General features: G+C 38.5%; 1 protein-coding gene and 1 long non-coding RNA gene across 6 annotated transcripts in view; one reads left to right on the top strand and one right to left on the bottom strand.

The window, feature by feature from the left end:
- Window positions 1–874: 874 nt before the first annotated feature.
- Window positions 875–17,782, top strand: part of SYT1 (synaptotagmin 1) — a 264,394-nt gene continuing 247,486 nt past the window's right edge. For 4 of the 5 annotated variants that reach the window (XM_017733283.1, XM_017733284.1, XM_017733287.1 and 1 more), the window contains exons 1-2: window positions 877–929; window positions 8,601–8,691. The gene's annotated coding sequence lies outside the window, so the exon portion shown is untranslated. Of the gene's footprint in view, window positions 930–8,600; window positions 8,692–17,782 lie in introns of all 5 variants that reach the window. The other variant, XM_008632832.2, reaches the window with a different exon arrangement.
- The window catches only part of LOC108446498, a 16,597-nt gene continuing 12,579 nt past the window's right edge, over window positions 13,765–17,782 (bottom strand). The window contains exon 3 of the long non-coding RNA XR_001861710.1: window positions 13,765–13,776. This is a non-coding gene — a long non-coding RNA (uncharacterized LOC108446498). The remainder of the gene's footprint in view (window positions 13,777–17,782) is intronic.

Genomic DNA, 17,782 nt, shown 5'->3' on the forward strand with positions numbered 1-17,782 from the left:
CTGGTCTTTTTGAAGTAGTTGCTTGGAGGCTGTTTGAACTCTGGGATGCTGGTGGGAGGGAGGGATTGCCTTTGCTTCACTTGTGTATTTTTGCCCTAGTTTTTTCCTTCACTTCTTAAATTGGCTTTGTGTCATCCCATGAGACTTGCTTCTGTGATTCAAATTCTCCCCTCTGTGCTTGGAGGTAGTAATGAATCGGTGGCTGGTGGGCACTTAGTTTATGGCCAGGGTCAACCCACCACAGTGTCTGAAACTTCAGCATCCTTCTGAATCCTACTGTTCAGAGATAGTCGGAAAGCTACCAACTAGAAATGAAGCAGTAGTGTCAGTTTATCTCTAGTTAAAAAAGAAAAAATTGATTGAAAAATTGAAAACAAGAGAAAAAAGTAATATTAATACAAATGTTTTGCAGAAACTGATTATGTCAATGGCTTTTGGGGGCTTTGGACATTTTTATGGCATTGTGTTATTACTTTTCTGGTAAGTAAAATTATCTGTATCACTTAATATTCTGTTGGAGGTTCTCAGTAAGCACTTGTCTTTATGATACATGACTTCACACCTTCTAAACCTGATCATCTAATATTGACAAACCTCAGGAAATCCACAGAAAACTAAGTAGACTTTTCATCTGCCTGTAACAATTTTTTGGGTTTTTTCAGTAGTATTTTTGAACTAATGGCTTAAAGACTGATTGAGCCAATGGTCATGACATTTTCCTCATCACATGGGGACTATCCCAATGAGTACAAACTTACTTTTGGTACTCAAGTAATCAGCCAATACTAAATTTGTATCTGGTTATTTACGTTCTATTTTGAGTCTTGAGAGAAGTAATAGCATCTATCATAACTTCATGTTTTTCAGAATGTCTTGTTAAGGTGCAGACTAAAAGACTATGAAACGGCGATCCACATACCTTCGTCAAGGTACTACAGACTAGTTTCCTCTCCTAATTAAGTGACAGGCATTTCCTTATGGTTAAGAAAGTAGTACTTCAAAGACAAATAAGAATTATTTAAAATGCTATCTTTACCACAGCCTGGTTCATCTGGAATGATGGATTGGTTATTAATACATCTATGTTCATAGATCTATATGCGTATAATATATGTGAAAGTTAACAATAAAAGATGCAGACTGAAAAACACGTGGGCCTTGCACTCTTTGTCTTTGCCAGAGGAAATGGCAATCTTCCCTTTAAATGTTGCAGTTGGGAAACAATGCTTGGCAAGTAGATTTTAATATTTTTTTCCTTTATGTATATGAGAAAAATGGCAACTCAGCTCATCAAAGCTGTTTGTAGAGGAAAATGCTTCTTTCCAACCTAATTGATTAATACGCGATTGTTTTGAAGAGAGTTGAACCTAAGGTAATGTTCAGGGTTTTGATAAACGATGAGCTTCTATTACCAGAGCTTTGTGAAGATTGTTTTGTTATCTTAAAAAGGACATGCTGAGTATTCTAGATACAGAGGGGCATACTGTACATCAGCTTGATTCTGGCAAGGAACATAAAACTCTTAATCTGGCATTACAAGCTGTCAGCTGGTCACATTAGTTGACTTAAATAATTGCTAGTTGAGCAAGTCCACAGATCTGGAAGACAGTACATCAAAAACTTGCCCTTTCTTTGTCAATGTGTTAATTGTATGTCTTTAAGTTATTTTCGCTTGTGGCATTAAGGAACCCAATTGTTCCTTCTGCAGAGAGTTCTATATGAGATACTTTGTTTGATATCTTTGATAAATTAAAGGTTATGCTTGTAGTTTAAGCTGGAAATTGTTCTTTAGTAGCAAGTAAATGAATTGATCAGTGTGGAATGAGAGATCATGAAATTAGTGTGGTACGAGAGGTCAATGAGAGTTCGAGGGTAGGAGTTGGCACAGTATAAGGAAATGTAATGTTTTTGCTCTGTGGTGATCTATTGATTCTTACTTTTAATTACATGCTTCAGCATTCATGTGGAAGAAAAATGTTTACAGCAAAGCAAGATGTCTTTCACAGTCTGCTTTTGCTGTAGTAAAAAAATTAATGTTAATGATCAATGAAGCAAAAGCAAAAAGAATGTTAGTAAGTAACATCTATATGTTAGTGATGTGAAGCAGGAGTGTGGTATTTGCAAAGAATTTCAAATGAGAACCAATAAAGTAGGGTGGTAGTAGAAATACTCTTCTTGTCTTCCTGTCACTTAAGTTCAGATCGAAGTTTGCCTGTATGTATTGTGTACTGGTTTTTATTAGGAAGTAGAGAAATGGACTGGAATTTCCTTCAGTAATTTTGTATAATTTTAACAGATAAACAAGAATTTCAGTCCAAATTCTTCTGGGAAAAAATATCCTACTGAAACAAGAGTGACCAGAACACGTATAAGCTTGAACACTGACATGTGAGACAGGTGCATTTTTTTGAAAGGTGACAACTCAAAGATGTTGGCCATGTGTCACCAAGGTCATTTTTTTATAAATGTCTAGCTGTGTGCTACCATATGGATACCTAAAACAACACACAGGGAAAGAACGAATTTGCAAGCTGCAATTACCAGATCAGACAGTTCTGTGTGTTCATATGACTCTGACTCTGTCACTTTGTGTACTGCTCTTGCTTTACCAGATAAAATGAAGTGTAGTTCCTCCTAGGTTTTAGACCATCCTGTTGGAATCTGTGTTTAAACTTGTCTGCCTTATACTTGTCTATGCTACGTAAGGAAAGAAAATTGATCTAACATTTATTATTGTTATTATCATTATTACTTTTTCACCATTCTAAATAACAGGAAAGGTGGACATGCTGGAATAGTCTTGCAAATTTTGATCTCAAAGTACTAATAGAATAACAGTTTTGATGGTTCAGATACATTTCACTTGCAGTAAAGTGTGAAACTTTCTCATACATGTGCTTTGATTTATGTATCTTTCTACATCATTAAGTAGTTGTAGTCTAGGTGCAGTTACACTACTACTAATGAAATTATGATCATGGACTTAACCAGTTTAAGCCATACAAATTTGTTCAGTGCAAGTGGAGTCACTTATAGTACTTAGAACCAGTGGGTGATGCAGATGTGTCAGGTGGTGGTTTTGACTAATTACTGGAATATGAAGGCATCCATTTCCTTGCCTTTGCTTAGGCAGAAGTATAGACAAATTCAAAGCATCTCATTGAAGTGGAAGAATGGTTCCAGTAATTCAGACCAGGGATTCTCATAGCCTTGGATCTACAGTGTTAAGCATCCTATCACCAGTAAGCCATAGCAGATTTCCAGAGAAGAGGAGAGTGAGAATACATAACACATCTCTAGAAAATTCCCAGCTTCCAACTGTTTTCAGCTCAAGGGATTTCCTGAACCTCATGTGATATCTCCAGCTCTCAATGAATTCTTTTCTAAATTCCTGTTAAGTTTCCCCATACAGCTTTTTTTGTTTCTGAGATAGATCTTTCACCTCTTGGGAAAAGAACCACTTTCTTCTGTTTATTTTTCACTTTGCTCCTACCAGCTTCCTTTAAAGTTGCTAGATTTCCTATATACAACATTATGCCAAACCTAAAATGGTACAAAGGTAGAGTTCTGAGTCCTCTGTCTTGATGAAAATTATTGCAGAAGGTCACAGAAACGCAGCTTTGCAATTGAATTTATTTACAAACAACTTTACAGAAGGAGAATATAATTTTTAAAACACTGAGAAGATAGAAATTGTCAGTTGATACTTTTCCTCACAAAACTATTGCATACCTGGTCTGTATGGATGATAAAAGGCACTGAGATCAATTAGCCTGTGTTTTTAGTTGTGTGTTAGGTACTCAAACAGGTTATGCTAGAAAGCTACAAGGATAGTGATATCAGCTTGATTTTGCTGACAGTTTGAATAACAGCCAATATTTAGAAGATGAGAGGGAGATCTGATAAAAGTAGTACAGGCTGGAATGATGTCTGTATTCAGTTCTTATTTGAGCCATTCATCATGTAACAAAGTCTTCATAACATTGCTTGGGTTGAAGCTTAAAATTTGTGCTTTGGTGTAATTAACAATCATTTGCAGTAAACTAAAGAGATCATCCAAATCTCTACATATGTTCCCTCATAAATTTAGGTCAAGGCTGACTGAAAGATCTTGCTGGTCTAGATTGGTAAAAGACTTCCGTGGTTGTTTCAGAGTGGAGATAACTTCAGTATGCTTCAGACTGAAAGGAATGTTTTTTGTTTAGTATAGGGGATAAAAAATACAGTCAGAATTCCCTGAAAAAAAAGAGTAAGAAACTATTACTACTGTCTTCCAGAACTAAAAGAGGTTCACAGTTTTGTCAGTTTTGGTCCTTTTTTTTTTTTTCTTACCCAAATAATGATGCTCTGGAATTTTTCAGTCTCTTTCTATGTTTCTAAATAATCTGAACTTTCAAAAAAGAGAGCCCAGTGCACACACTGGAGAGATACATTTTGAAAACTAATTGAAGGGATTAAAGAATTTGTGAATCTTGTACCTGAGCAGTTTGTGTTGGTAATAAAAATATTTTGCACTACTAAATTGCATTATGAGCACTGAATGTTAGGAGCATGTAATAGTCAAATATGTGGTAGGTGGGCTACAGCTGTAGAATTATCATCAGCAGTGGAAGAGACTACTATACTTATTGACAGGAGAAGAAAAATCAATTAAATAGTTTTCTTCTGAACATTGGTTAAAATTAATTTGTTGACAAGATACTCTTATATTGCAATCCCAGGTAATATCTGTGCTTTCTTTCAAAACATCACATAACATTTTCTATTGAAAAAAAAACCTCAGTCAGAAAATACACATCCAAAGGCATTTTATCCCAGTCAACTGTGGTAGAGATGGCAGCAAGATGACATTGTAAATTTGCTCAGTTTTATACTTTTTCTCTCTGAATCTGCTTGTTCTTTATAACGTAACTGCAGGCAAGCCCTTAAGCTTGCAGATGTAAATAGCCAGTGTCAGTATGTGTTTCAGGCAGAGCAGAGCTATACCTTCGGCTGAATACCTCTCAAGGTGAGGCTTGAGAGGCCTCATTTTAGCTCATGCTATAGAAATGAGCAATTAATCTTTTCTATGGACAGATTTGGCTTTTTTTCCAGAAAGCAGTGAGAGCAAACTGAATTTATCTTCATCTTGCAGTGTTTCTGGTGGCATCCTTCATAACTTGGTCATTGACCTTTCTTAATAAGAAAGCCTTTTCCCATCGTCTTTTAATACCTGCTGCCTTCTTTCTCTCTCTTACTGCATTTCCCCCCAAATGTTCATACTACTGAGGAGGTGTCTGAGAACCAGGCTTTTGATAGAGAAGAACAAGTTCGTTAAAAATATACCACCAGCTTAAGTATATTTTTATGCAATTAAAAAAGAAAGACATGGCAAAACAAGCAACCCCTACCCCCCCAACCTCCATTTTGTTTGCATTTTGTATCTCCATAGACAACACATACAGGTGTTCCACAGACAGTACCAGTATTCTGGCAAGCTCTCACTTGGGGTCTGTACACCATCACAGTGCTGACAGATGCACTATTATACAGAAGTGCAAAAATTATATTTGTATTTCTGTATGTATCCTGCAAAAACCCAAAACATTCAAAACTCTCCTTGCTACTCTGTTACAGCTCGCTCAAGCCATCTGCTTGGTTTTCCTGCTGCATTTGGTCTCATTAGTCATGTTCACATGTACTTCAGGCTGCTTAATTTCATTATGCAAAGTATTATGCTCTGTTCATCCAATAAGTGAGAGAGGTTCATCCTGCTCCCTAAGGGACTTGTAAAAAGAAATTTTAAATCTCTAAGAAAACCTAAAAATTCTTGTTGAAACATAGTTCATGCTTCATTGTTACCTGTATTAAAACATACTGAAACTTACTTTATAGGTTTATCTTTTCCTGACTCCCAAATGTTAACTCCTGTCTCCGTAGAAATATTGGCATCTAACTAGGATTTTTCAGCACAGTTAAGATCTCAACACAAAATGACATATCATATTTGAAAGTTTCATTTTTTGGCAGATTTAGGTTTTCTGCCTAGCAGTGAGATTGCCAGTTCTGACAGAATGTGGCCATGCCTGTGAATATTCACTAGAATTAGCGAAATCATAAACCTTTTGGAAAGGAAAAGAATTCAGAGGGAAGAGGGATCTGTTAATGAAACAAAGATGAAAATTCTCCATTTGCAGTCATTGCTGAGTGTGCTCTGGCTTCTCAAAACTCCAGATATGTGATAAACTCATAGCATTCCTATTACCCAATAGATTTTTTGTTGCAAGATGACAGAGATATAAAAAGAATTTCCCATGAGGGCTTCTGGTACTCCCTCTGTGTGTTATCCCAGCTAGAACTCTTCCAGGACCACAGTGGACAGAAGAGTACCAGAAAATTGGTCAGCACTGAGCTGAGGAGGGAGTGGCCGAGGCAGGATGAGCAAAGGCAGTGGATTAATAGTCAGCCTGGATAATGAGAAAGGGCATAAAAATTGGACATGGGATGGGAAACTGGGACTGACTAGACAAAGAGAGTCAGAATTGGCAGGGAGCTATAGAGAAGACAGATTTAATAAGGAATTGGATATCTGGACAGCAGATGTAGAGCTGCCAACATAGCTGCCAGTAGTATCAGCCAGTGATCCTAGCTCGAGAGAACTGGGAATGGTTGAGAAATGAGCCAGGAAGGCAGGAAAATGGAATTCAGTGGGAGTTGTCTTGGATATGTAAGAACTTAAAATATATTCTGCATGCTCTGAAGGGGGAAAAAAAAAAAGGCAGGTAGAGAGCAAATGAGGATCCATTCTTTGGTGTATAAAATGAGTGGATTTTATTATCTTGAAAAAAATTTCATCATGAAAATAATAATTTTATTTTAGGAATCTGCTCTATAGGGTATATGAATTCTAGAGCATTCACAGAATAGGTGGGGTAAACCCTTTAAATTCCTTAAAAAAACAACCTAGGCACTGAATGAGCATAGCTCCTCACAAAAAATTTGTGACTCAGAGACTGTCACAAAGCCTCAGAAACAGACTGAATTAAACTTTGAGTGCTTGACATTGCAGTGATGTTCTTTTATTAATGTTGTGGTCTGCATCTAATGAGTTTAATTTCACTTTGTTGTTTTGATAAATAAATGTATTCTATCCAGACAGCCACAAGCTACAAAATAATTGTTGACTGTGAAAGCCAGAACATTTTTAACCAGCTTTTCCTGATAGTTATTTCATTAAAACCCTAGGTCCTGGAGTAATTTAAAGGATTTAGTCTTTCTTTCCTTTTCTGATGGAAAAGACAGATTATGTGGAGGTGTAAATTCTTGTGCCCCCTGACTTTGGTGACTGTAAATTCAATGCAATGCACCTTGCTGATACGGACTTTATTCCCTAAAAATTAGACGGCAAATAATAGGTATATATATATTTATAGAAAATTCCATCACTTTTATGGTATTGATTTCTTAATACTTAAACTGGTGAAAAATGAAAGCTTCCAATGCATTTAAAATAATTTTAATGAATTTTTGATTTCATGCAGCACTTTTGTTGTTTAAAAAAAGTCTTTATTTGTAATTCTACATTTTTAAATATTGTCAAGTCTGACCAAATCAAATACTGATACTACTTCCTCCTAAGGAAAATAATCAAAAGTGCTATATATAAGATATAGGGACTGAGGACAGGCTTTATGGGGTGCGATTCAGGTACTGGGCAAGGATTCAAGGCGTTTAAGACTGAGAAGGATCCTTAAACCAGACTTGTGTGACTTTCAGCATATTGTTTAATATTTGTGTACCTTAGCTTTCATCTGTAGAACAAATATGTTGATATAGCTTTACTCCTATCCTTTACTGTCTCAGGGATTTGATTTATAAAAATCCTAAAAATCTCTAACAGTCTTGTTCAAACAACTTCCAGCACAGTGAGCATTTAGTCTTAACTGGAGCTTCTAGTTATAGCTGTGGGGAAAAAGTCATGTGAATTCCTTTGATTTACCAGAATAGGAGACTCTATAGAAGGAAAACAGAAGAGCAGAGAAGGAAAAAATATCTAGTATAATCTGAATAGCTCTAGGACATTGTTTTGAGTCTAAGAATGAATTGACAGATGTCACTTTTGCCCCTTAATCCAAACTGTTCTGAAATTGTCTGTTTGTGTGTAGAAGTTAAAAAATGTTCAAGTATAAATCCATGTCTTTCCAATATCATATGAATTCACTGAGCATGCCAAGTTAAGGAATCTTGTGGGTTACAGCAGTAGAAAAATATGATATGAGATCACTACCATTCACTTTACTTGGCTCACTGATGAAATATACAGAAATATTGGAGCACACTATGTATATATATATGTATATATATAATATTGGAGCACACTAAGAAAACAGTCCAAATCAGTCTATGATGAAGAAATCTTGTCCACATATTTTTTTTTCTGTGTCTCTTAATAGTCTGATTAAATCTCATGATAATCAGCTATGGGCAATCAGCTGAAAGGCAGTGAACAAACCAAGTATAATTCAAGGAGTTTTTAAGCAGCAGTTGTTCATGGGGAAAGATGGAAAATACTGTGCTCTAGGTACTGGCAAGTGTTTAAATGGAATGTCTTTCTTTTAAAGGGAGAAAAGGGGTATTTTTCTGAACCGTGAAGAAGAAGAGCCTTCATTCAAGATTCCCCTGTGAACGCTGCATTGATGCCAATCATATAAGGTATTTTAAACAAACAAGATTCTGTTACTTTCTATAACCTATTAAATGCTTTAATCCATGGCTCTTTCCAAGAATTAAAATGGAGATGGTAAAGAAATTAAAGAAATAACTTTTTCTGATGCAAAGTCTGATAGGTTAATGAACATGTAATTTTGTGGTAATTCATGATATTTCATTCTGACATTAAAGATTAAAAAAATCCAGCTGATTTGCATTTGTTGTTCAGCTAGTAGTTGCATTCTTTGCCTTCTCTCACCATCAATTTGTGTTTTATCAAATCCCAAGCTGTCGTGGTTCATTATCCATAGATGATCTTGAGCAGCCTTGCATCACAAAAAAATATGCTGTGGCATCTGCCATTGTGCAACACTAAACAGATCACTTCTGAGTAAGGTTTGGCTTTGATTAGTACATTCAGTAGTGTGTGTCCTTATATTTTTGCCTGAGTATCTTATGCAATGTAGCTGCATATAGTAAGGTACTGTGATTTTTCAGGTTGCAGGTAGAATGTCTGCCGTGCCTTTTTAGCTAATGAGTTCCGTTTGAGTTAATGCTTGTACACCTCAGTCTCCACCAGGCAGTCCCATTGCTTCTGTAGTCATTTCATAAAATTCAGTACCAGTGATGTAGACAGCACAGTGAAATTAGGAGCTGTGATTACAGTATCAGGCTTGCGTTCTAGACCCTTTTCTGATTTTAGGAGCCAAAAATGAAATTTATGTCACAATTGTATTAACAGAGTAATAACATCCAGGTATAAATATATTTAATAAGGAAGTCTTTATTTCCTGCAATGTACTTACACTGGTGAAGAGACTCTTCATTTTTGAAAGACAGGAGTTAGACTCGATGATCCTGATGGGTCCCTTCCAGTTCAGCATATTCTGTGATTCTATCAAAATTATTTAATCTTCTAATTCCCCTGAATCTGTTCCTGTTCCACCAAAACTTGCAAATAAATTTTGATTGAAGTAGTAGTGTGTTCATCACAGTGATAAAATTAATTTCCATCTCTGTTCACTATCATGAGTATCTCAGTTACAGGCAGTTTCTTCTGAGAATATGAAATACTGTCTTATGAATGTGTCTGGGAGTAAGTCACCAATGTTATAACTCAAACTAATTTAAATGAAAGCAAATGTTTTGGGATTTGAAAGTTGAATTTCCATTTGAACAATAGCTTCAAGGGCTTGCATGCACATTTGACTGTCTTGTGCCCTGAAGAGTATTGCTACTAAAGAGATTATCCACATAGACCAATGAGCTACAATAAGGTTCACAGGAATGTGAAATAGAATAAAGTTGTCTGTAAGGTAAATATGAAGTGGAAAAGCAAATTAAAGCAAAAACAGAATATGAATGAAACTGGGAGAATTTTTAAAAATCTGTATCAGTAACCTAAGGAGGCCACAAAACCTGAGGGTGTCGTGCACAAATCTGAATTAGAAATGCTTCTTAATTTGTCACCTGAGTTACAAAATTTGTTTGGTAGGTCTCCTATTGTGCTGATGTCTATATAATATACTACAAATTGGGTTAAAGGGGTTACTGTCATAAGCAGAGTGAGTAGGAAATGCCTTCTGCAACTTCTTGAGTATGAGGAAGTGTTTACTGAAACAAAAAAAATTGGAAATTGTGAAGTGTTACAAGGAGTCTTCCTACTTAAAAACACCATTATACTGGCAGAAATATTCCTTTATGTGTTTTAGATGCAATTTCCCTTTAATACTACTTTTCATTTAGAAATCCTTATGGTGTGTTGATTTTGGTGGTATTTTTCGCTTTGGAGGTATTTTTTGCTTGATAGTAACAGGGATGAAAGCAGTTCTCCTCTCACAGGAACTATTACTTCCAGTGTAGTTGCTTTGAACATTCTAAAAAGGCAGAATGGTGCTCAGGCCAGCTGAGGGAATCTCCACAGAGCACAGGGGAAGGCAGTAAATAGTACAGATACAGTATCAGGAGGCCCCAGACCAACCAGTCTCAATGGTCTGACCCTTTTAAATTCAAGATACCATGCCAGTTGATAGTATGGTAAAACTCTCATGAGTTTTTTCCCGTTTTCTTGCCCTAGAAGTGTTTAGTTTTTAGCCCATTTCTGAAAAACAAGGAGCCCTGGAATCCTGGGACTGTTCAAGAAATTAGGACTAAGGTACTGTTGCAATGAACACCAAAATTATAGGCAAACAAAGGTTGATAGACTGTAAACCTGCCTCTAAAAATAGAATTATTTCAAAAATTTCCTGGTACTGTGTTTTTACCTCCTTTTTTTCTAAACTAACACGTCACTTAATTTCTCTTTTGGGATCCAACTTTCCACTGATAAGTTGAAATCCCTAGGCTGTAGATGGATACATCTTGCCTCCTTTGACCATTGCCTTCTTAAAGGTAAACCGTTAAGCAATGGTTTGTTACAATTGCAATGGAATGTTACATAGATGTAAGGTGCAATTGTTACAATTGCAATGGAATGTTACATAGATGTAAGGTGCATGCATCCATTAAAACCAGGGAGAACAATACATGCAAAAATTACTTTAATCAATGTGTTGAATTTTATGTAACCCTGTATAACCTCCTTAGCTGAAAGTAAATTTAAATATTTTATACTGGCAACATAGGCTGCAATGAGATTTATGGGCTTGGACAATTCAGGATGAATCAGCTACACCAAAGACTTCTTTGGAGAAAATAAAATTTCACAAAATAGTACAGTCACGTTCAGATTTTACTCTTCCTGAAAGAAAGAGAATAAAACTGCTGGTGCAAAAAAAGGCCTCTTTCTTCCCACAGCGCTGCACTTACTGTGTTACAGTCTAAACCAGCAGCAATTATACATAAGCTGTTAAACAACATGAGAACAATCAGACAGTTGGCTCACTGAACCAGAGGTGGTACTTGGAGCCCTTGCTGTTTATCCCAGTCAATCTCAGCATCAGTAATGGTCAGAAACCAAACGCTCATTCTCCTGCATATGTTTATGTGGCGGGGGGAACATGACTTTTCTTTCCTTTTTGGCAGGCAAAAAAGAAACTAAAACTACTTAGGAAAATAATAGATTTATAGGGAAAGTATGCACCTACAAGTGCACACCATATCTGGGAAGAAAATTGTGGTTTTTAACTGACTGGTAAAAGCCCCACTAGATGACTATAGGATGAGGCCAAGAAGCTGGGAAAATTCAAAACCATTTTGAATTTACAGGACAGTGAGAGTTGTAACAGTGGGGTTCTGCAGGGCTCCATCCTGGGCCCAGTTTTCTTCAACATCTTCATTAATGACTTGGACACAAAGGAATACTAAATAAGTTTGCTGACAACACTGAATTGGGAGGAGCTGTCAACTCCCTTGGGAGTAGAGGGGCCCTACAGAGAGACCTTGACCAATCACCAACCATAATGAAGTTAAACAAGGGCAAGTGCAGGATCCAGTAGCTGGGATGGGGCAACCCTGGCTTTACAGACAGACTGGGGAATGAGATGCTGGAAAGCAATGCCATGGAAAAGGACCTGGCAAGTTCATGAGTCAGCAGTGCCCTGGCAGCCAGGAGGACGAGCCCTGTCCTGGGTGCATCAGGCACAGCATCGCCAGCCAGGCAAGGGAGGGGATTGTCCCGCTCTGCTCTGTACTGGGGCAGCCTCACCTCAAGTGCTGGGGGCCGTTTTGCGTGGCACAATATAAAAAAGACATGAAGCTATTAGAAAGCATCCAGAGGAGGGCAACAAGGATGATGAAGGGTCTGGAGGGGATGCTGTATGAAGAGCAGCTGAGGTCACTTGGTTTGTTCAGCCTGGAGTAGAGGAGACCAGGGGGAGACCTCATCATGGTTTTCAACATCTTCACGAGGGAAGACAGAGGGCTAGGTACAGATCTCGTCACACTCATGACCAGTGACAGGACCCAAGGGAATGGCCTGAAGTTGTGTCAGGAGAGTTTTAGGTTGGATATCAGGAAAAAGCTTTTTACCCAGAGTGGCATTGGGCGCTGGAACAGATTCCCTAGGGGAGTGGTCACAGCACCAAGCCTGACAGAGTTCAAGAAACATTTGGACAATGCTTTAGACACATGGTGTGATTCTTGGGGTCAGGAGTTGGACCCTTCCAACTCAAGTTGGGTGCCTTCCAACTCAGCATATTCTATGATTCTATGAGTAAATTATTGCAAGATTTTAGGAGGAAGAAAAAAACCCCGCATGTAAGGCAAAATAAATGGATAAGTGGGTAGGGTGTTCTTTCATGGAATGAATTATGTTACAGATAACTACTGCAGGAGGTCACACACATTTGTTAAATGATTGACCTTCTCATTTGTCACAAAGAGGATACCAGATTAGTAGACCATAAATTTAGATTGGTTCAGAAAGTCCTCTGGTCCTGTTGCAGGTTTGGTCAAGCAATGTCAAAAAAATTTTGTGACAAATTGGCTCAAAAAAAACCCAGTGGGATATTTCTGACTATCTTTACATGTGAATAAATCAGGATGGACATTTTAAGAAACCCCAGTGTGAAGCTAGGGGAACAGCTATGATCCAAGTCTCATAAGCATAGTTATTTTCTGAGGTACATTGAAATCATGAACCTGAAGCACTCCAAGGGTGTAGTTTCATGGTAGTGTTTTTGCTGGAAGTGATGATCTTATGCTCCCTTTTTGTTCCAGCACTAAAAATGAACAGTACTTTTCAGCCAGATAAGCCTCACAAGAAAATAGTGCAGTGATGTGCATGTGAAAAGTAGGGCAGGATCTCTTCTCTTTTGGCAGTAGCAAAGCCTTAAATCAGTTTAAGCAGCTTTTGAAACCACTCCAGAACTTTGAGCCTTCACAGAAAGGTGGCTGGGGGCAGCAGGTGGTGTAACCAGCATATACTTTCTGTGCAGCAAGTGTTGCTCACCTCACTATTAGCAGGTGTGCTTAGCATTGTAATGAATAACGAACTTTGGTCACTTTTATATAATTGGACTACCTAAATTTGTAAAATTTGGTTCCCAAATTTGATTCCCAAGTGGGGTGGGCTGACCTCAGCTGGCTGCCAGGCTCCCACCCAGCTGCTCTCTCACTCCATGTGTCAAGATAAGGGCAGGGATAGCACTTGCTTAACGGACAAAACAGACTTGACTTGAGGAAGATTAATTTATTGCTGATTAAAATGGATTTGTATGATGAGAAACAAGGACAAAACCTAAAACACCTTCTCCCCTTGTTCCTAGGCTCAATTTCACTCCTTCATTCCCAACTCTTTGCTTGCCCCCACTGAGCACTGCTGGGAGGTGGGAAGTGAGGTTTGTGTCCAGTTTATAACAGCTGGTCCCTGTCATTCCTTACGCCTCACCCTTTTCCCTTTGTCTAACATGGGGACCTCCAGAGGCTGCAGGGGAGTCTGCGTGATCATGGTCCCCACCGTGGGCTGCAGGGGAATCTCTGCTTCAGCCCCTGGGGCTCCTCCTCCCCCTCCTACTTTTCCCACTTTGGTGTGCACAGGGCTGTTTCTCACTTTCCCCCTTCACTTCTCACTGCTGGGCAGTGGTTTTGCGCCATCTTAAATACATTTCCCAGAGGTATTCCCAGGGGGTTTTGTCCCCACCTCAGCTGTGGGCTCAGCTGTGTCCTGTGGTGGGTGCAGTGAGCCATCTGGAACCTGCTGTGACCAGCCTGGGGCAGACCCAGCCTCTCCTCACAGTGCCCTTCAGCCTCTGCTGCCAGTGCCAGGACAGCAGTGCCCCAGACACCACAGTGCCTCTGAAACAGTTTGAGCAGCCAAGGAGAGTAAAGGTCGTTTTCTTGGGGTAGTCTGGAAAACTTGAGGGTTTTTCCTAACCTCATCTCACAGTAAGTGAGCAAGTTTTGCGTAATCCTTTGTGGGTGGCATTGAAAAAAAAAATATTAAAATTACATTCCTTTCCTTAAAATGTTAAAAAATATTTGCCTTCTGTATCACTGTGAATACAAAATTTTTATGTCCTGCTTGTGCAGAACATGTTAGAGAACAGACCCAGCCCATGCTGGGGCAGGCTCCCAGTGGGTGTCCAGGTCTTCAGCTGGAGTCAGGCAGACCTGCTGCGTCCCTTCCAGTGCCTGCCTCTGCTTTTGGGGCTTCCTGTTCTCTGCACCCTTGGTTAGGACACTGTCCTGAGATAAATACATCCTCTGCTTTCCCCCCGCTATTTCTTTATACAGATTCCTGCTTTAGTATCTATAAATTCTGTTTGTTGGTATCAGAATAGTGGTGGCGCAGTCAGAGCGATACTTTGTCCTTCACGATGTGACAAACTGCTTGGAACTGTTGGCACAAACAACTGGTTTGTTTTGTTCTCACATTAAAAGAAGATGCGATATGAAACCTTATGTATTTTAAAAATAAAAATTCTTATCTGTGTCTGACAGATCTCATCACCTTGAGAGGTCCAAAATTTGTGATTCTCTGTAAAATTTAATTATCTGGCACTTTCCAACAACAGCTTGTCTGCTACTGACATGTAGAATTGCATTTTGTTCAAACATCTTTTGTGTGTGTCTTCTTGATATTGATAACGGTGACTTGTGGTAATGCTTATCTCTTTTTGATTCTGAAAATGTAATAAAGAAGAAAAATACAAAGTAATAGCTAAATACATTAGTTAGGCAGACATCCATCAAATCTTTGTATCAGACTTAGCTTTTCAGATACCTCAAGAAACAGAGACTATAAAAGCAGCTGTAGTATGGCAAACGTGCCCACAAAACCAAATAAATCATTGGCCAAACAGGGAATGAGCCAAGACAGACCTTTCTTGTTCATAGATGAGTTTCTTTGTTCCCTTTTCGAGTTACTTTTCTGAACAAATTGTTACTTAGTAGTTCGCATTAGTAATGGCAATAATTGAGCATAATTAGTCTCTTCGTAGCTACGGTAATTGGACTCTTCAACATGCATGTATCTTGTGTCCAGTGCCCAAATTCTGAGGAATGTGAGTGGGGTAGGAAGTCACTGAAAAGTGGGAAAATAGTCTTAATAACATATTGTATACAGATAAGAGTAGTCATTTAGAAAAAAGCATAGAATTACAAACACATAGAACTTCATTTCATTAGTATAAGAAATCCCATTGTTAAAGAACTAGTAATATAAATACATGCAACTGTAGGGATAACTCTTGATTTGTAGTTTCCAGTTTAAATGACTGAAAATAGTGGATATTTATATATGTAAACATATACATGACTTTGATCTGTACTTATGAATAATGAAATGGACAGATGTACATATTGGGGGTATTTGGGATATATTGTAGAAAAACAGGAAAATGTGATGGTGTTTTTCAGTATATGCAGAGGTCTATTTGTACAATGTTTGCAAGACACAAATTTTTTTGACATGTATTTCTTGATTGTAAATTGCTATATGTGCACAATGATTCTGTAATGAGGCTTTGACTTTGTAACCCTTGGTCTGAGCAGCCAGGTTCAGTGCTGACTGAAGACTGAATGCAGAACCCTGCATGTTTTGTTGGCAGGGTATCTGGTTTGATGAGAAGTACAGTGGCAGTCTGCTTTATATTGTGGGAAAATTAAAAGTATTTTTAGCTTTTATTATAGGCTGTAAATAAGCTTTGATAGTAGTAAACAAGTTTCAACTATGCTGTGTGACACAGAAGAGTGTGCACTGTTACAGTGGGGATACTGTAACACGCCTATATCAAACTAGGAGTCCCGTGGAAGGGAAATATCTGTGGACAGATTCTTGGTAGATGTTTCAGAGATGTTTATTTCTCCAGCCGCATGGCCGGGGCTGTGCCGAGGAGCTGTGGCAATCATGGGACCCGAGGGTCCTTCCTGGGCAGGGGAACACAAAACAACCAAAGGGGAACGAGGCTGAGCAGGAGCAGGGAAACCCCGTGCCTCCCCTCAGGGCCCCTCTCCCAGGGCTACATGGCAGGGGGGGAGACCCCAACAGTGCACAGTGTGGCCTGCTTCTTAGGAGAAGCCCAGATAGAAGCCAAGATTTCCTGAGCTCATCATATAATTCTTTAAGAGCTTGTATTAAAGAAAAAGCAAGGTGGGAGCAGCTGTGTGAAAACCATATCCCTGATAATCAAATCACAGTTGAGGAAGATATGTACTGACTGATGAGGGATTGTATATTTTCTCTAGGCAGAGGAAGCTCATATTGAGTAGTTAAGGCTGTTGTATTTCAGTTCCCAGACCAGATCCTGCTAGTGTGGTGAGTTCCAAGTCAGCTGTTACAGGATTGTCAACCTGGAACCTCCTGAGCAAAGCACATGAGGCTGTGCAGCTAGAACTACAGTAAAAAGCTTTAAAACAAACAGCTATCACTCTTCATATACCCTGTACAGGTCCAAGAGAGAACACATCATGCACACTGCCCTGTGCTTCTTTCGTGTATGCATGCATGAGGATGGATAGGTGGATCAGTTGTGGAGAGTGTCAACACAGCCACCAGGTGGAACAATCAAGGACATCTGGTATATTGGCTTTTGTAAATAAGGTTTAAAGGCTGCTGGAATAGTACTAAAAAAGTTACAGAGGGAGCAGGCAGAGATAGGAGAGAGCTTCCATCCTGTCATGCTGTTACCTCTCTGTTAGGAACAAATGGCTGCCGTGAAATGGGATCCCTTTCCATTTTGTAACCCTGAATGGCTTTTAAAAAAATGTTGCTATTGTGGAGAAATGACATGCATAAAGGTAGAGAATGCAGCTCTACTTTTCAGGGACAGAGGAAGAAACGGATGACAGCACTTGGACATCCTTAGAGTATGTGATTAGTTTTGGCAGGGAAGATGCAAGCTAGCTTTAGTGAATTTCGTGAAAGACAGCTGTTGCTATTTTTGTTTGACATCAGAAGTCTAACCTGTATCAGTTAGAATTTCCTTGTACTGCAGCAAATAACAACAGTTAAATAAGATTGGCAAATTGTTTCAGCACAAACTAGTTATATGTGAGTATTGGCTGCAAAATTTCATTCCAATGCTGCAAAACTATATGTAATGCATATACAAGGGTAGGCTGGACATACTTGTAAGCTCAAACTAATTTTGTAAATAAATGGTTTACAGCACAGTAACGTACAGATTTTTTAAAAAATCTTTTCAATCTCTCT

Source organism: Corvus brachyrhynchos, unplaced genomic scaffold (genome assembly GCF_000691975.1).
Source record: "Corvus brachyrhynchos isolate BGI_N302 unplaced genomic scaffold, ASM69197v1 scaffold32, whole genome shotgun sequence".
In the NCBI taxonomy this organism is placed as follows: Eukaryota; Metazoa; Chordata; class Aves; order Passeriformes; family Corvidae; genus Corvus; species Corvus brachyrhynchos.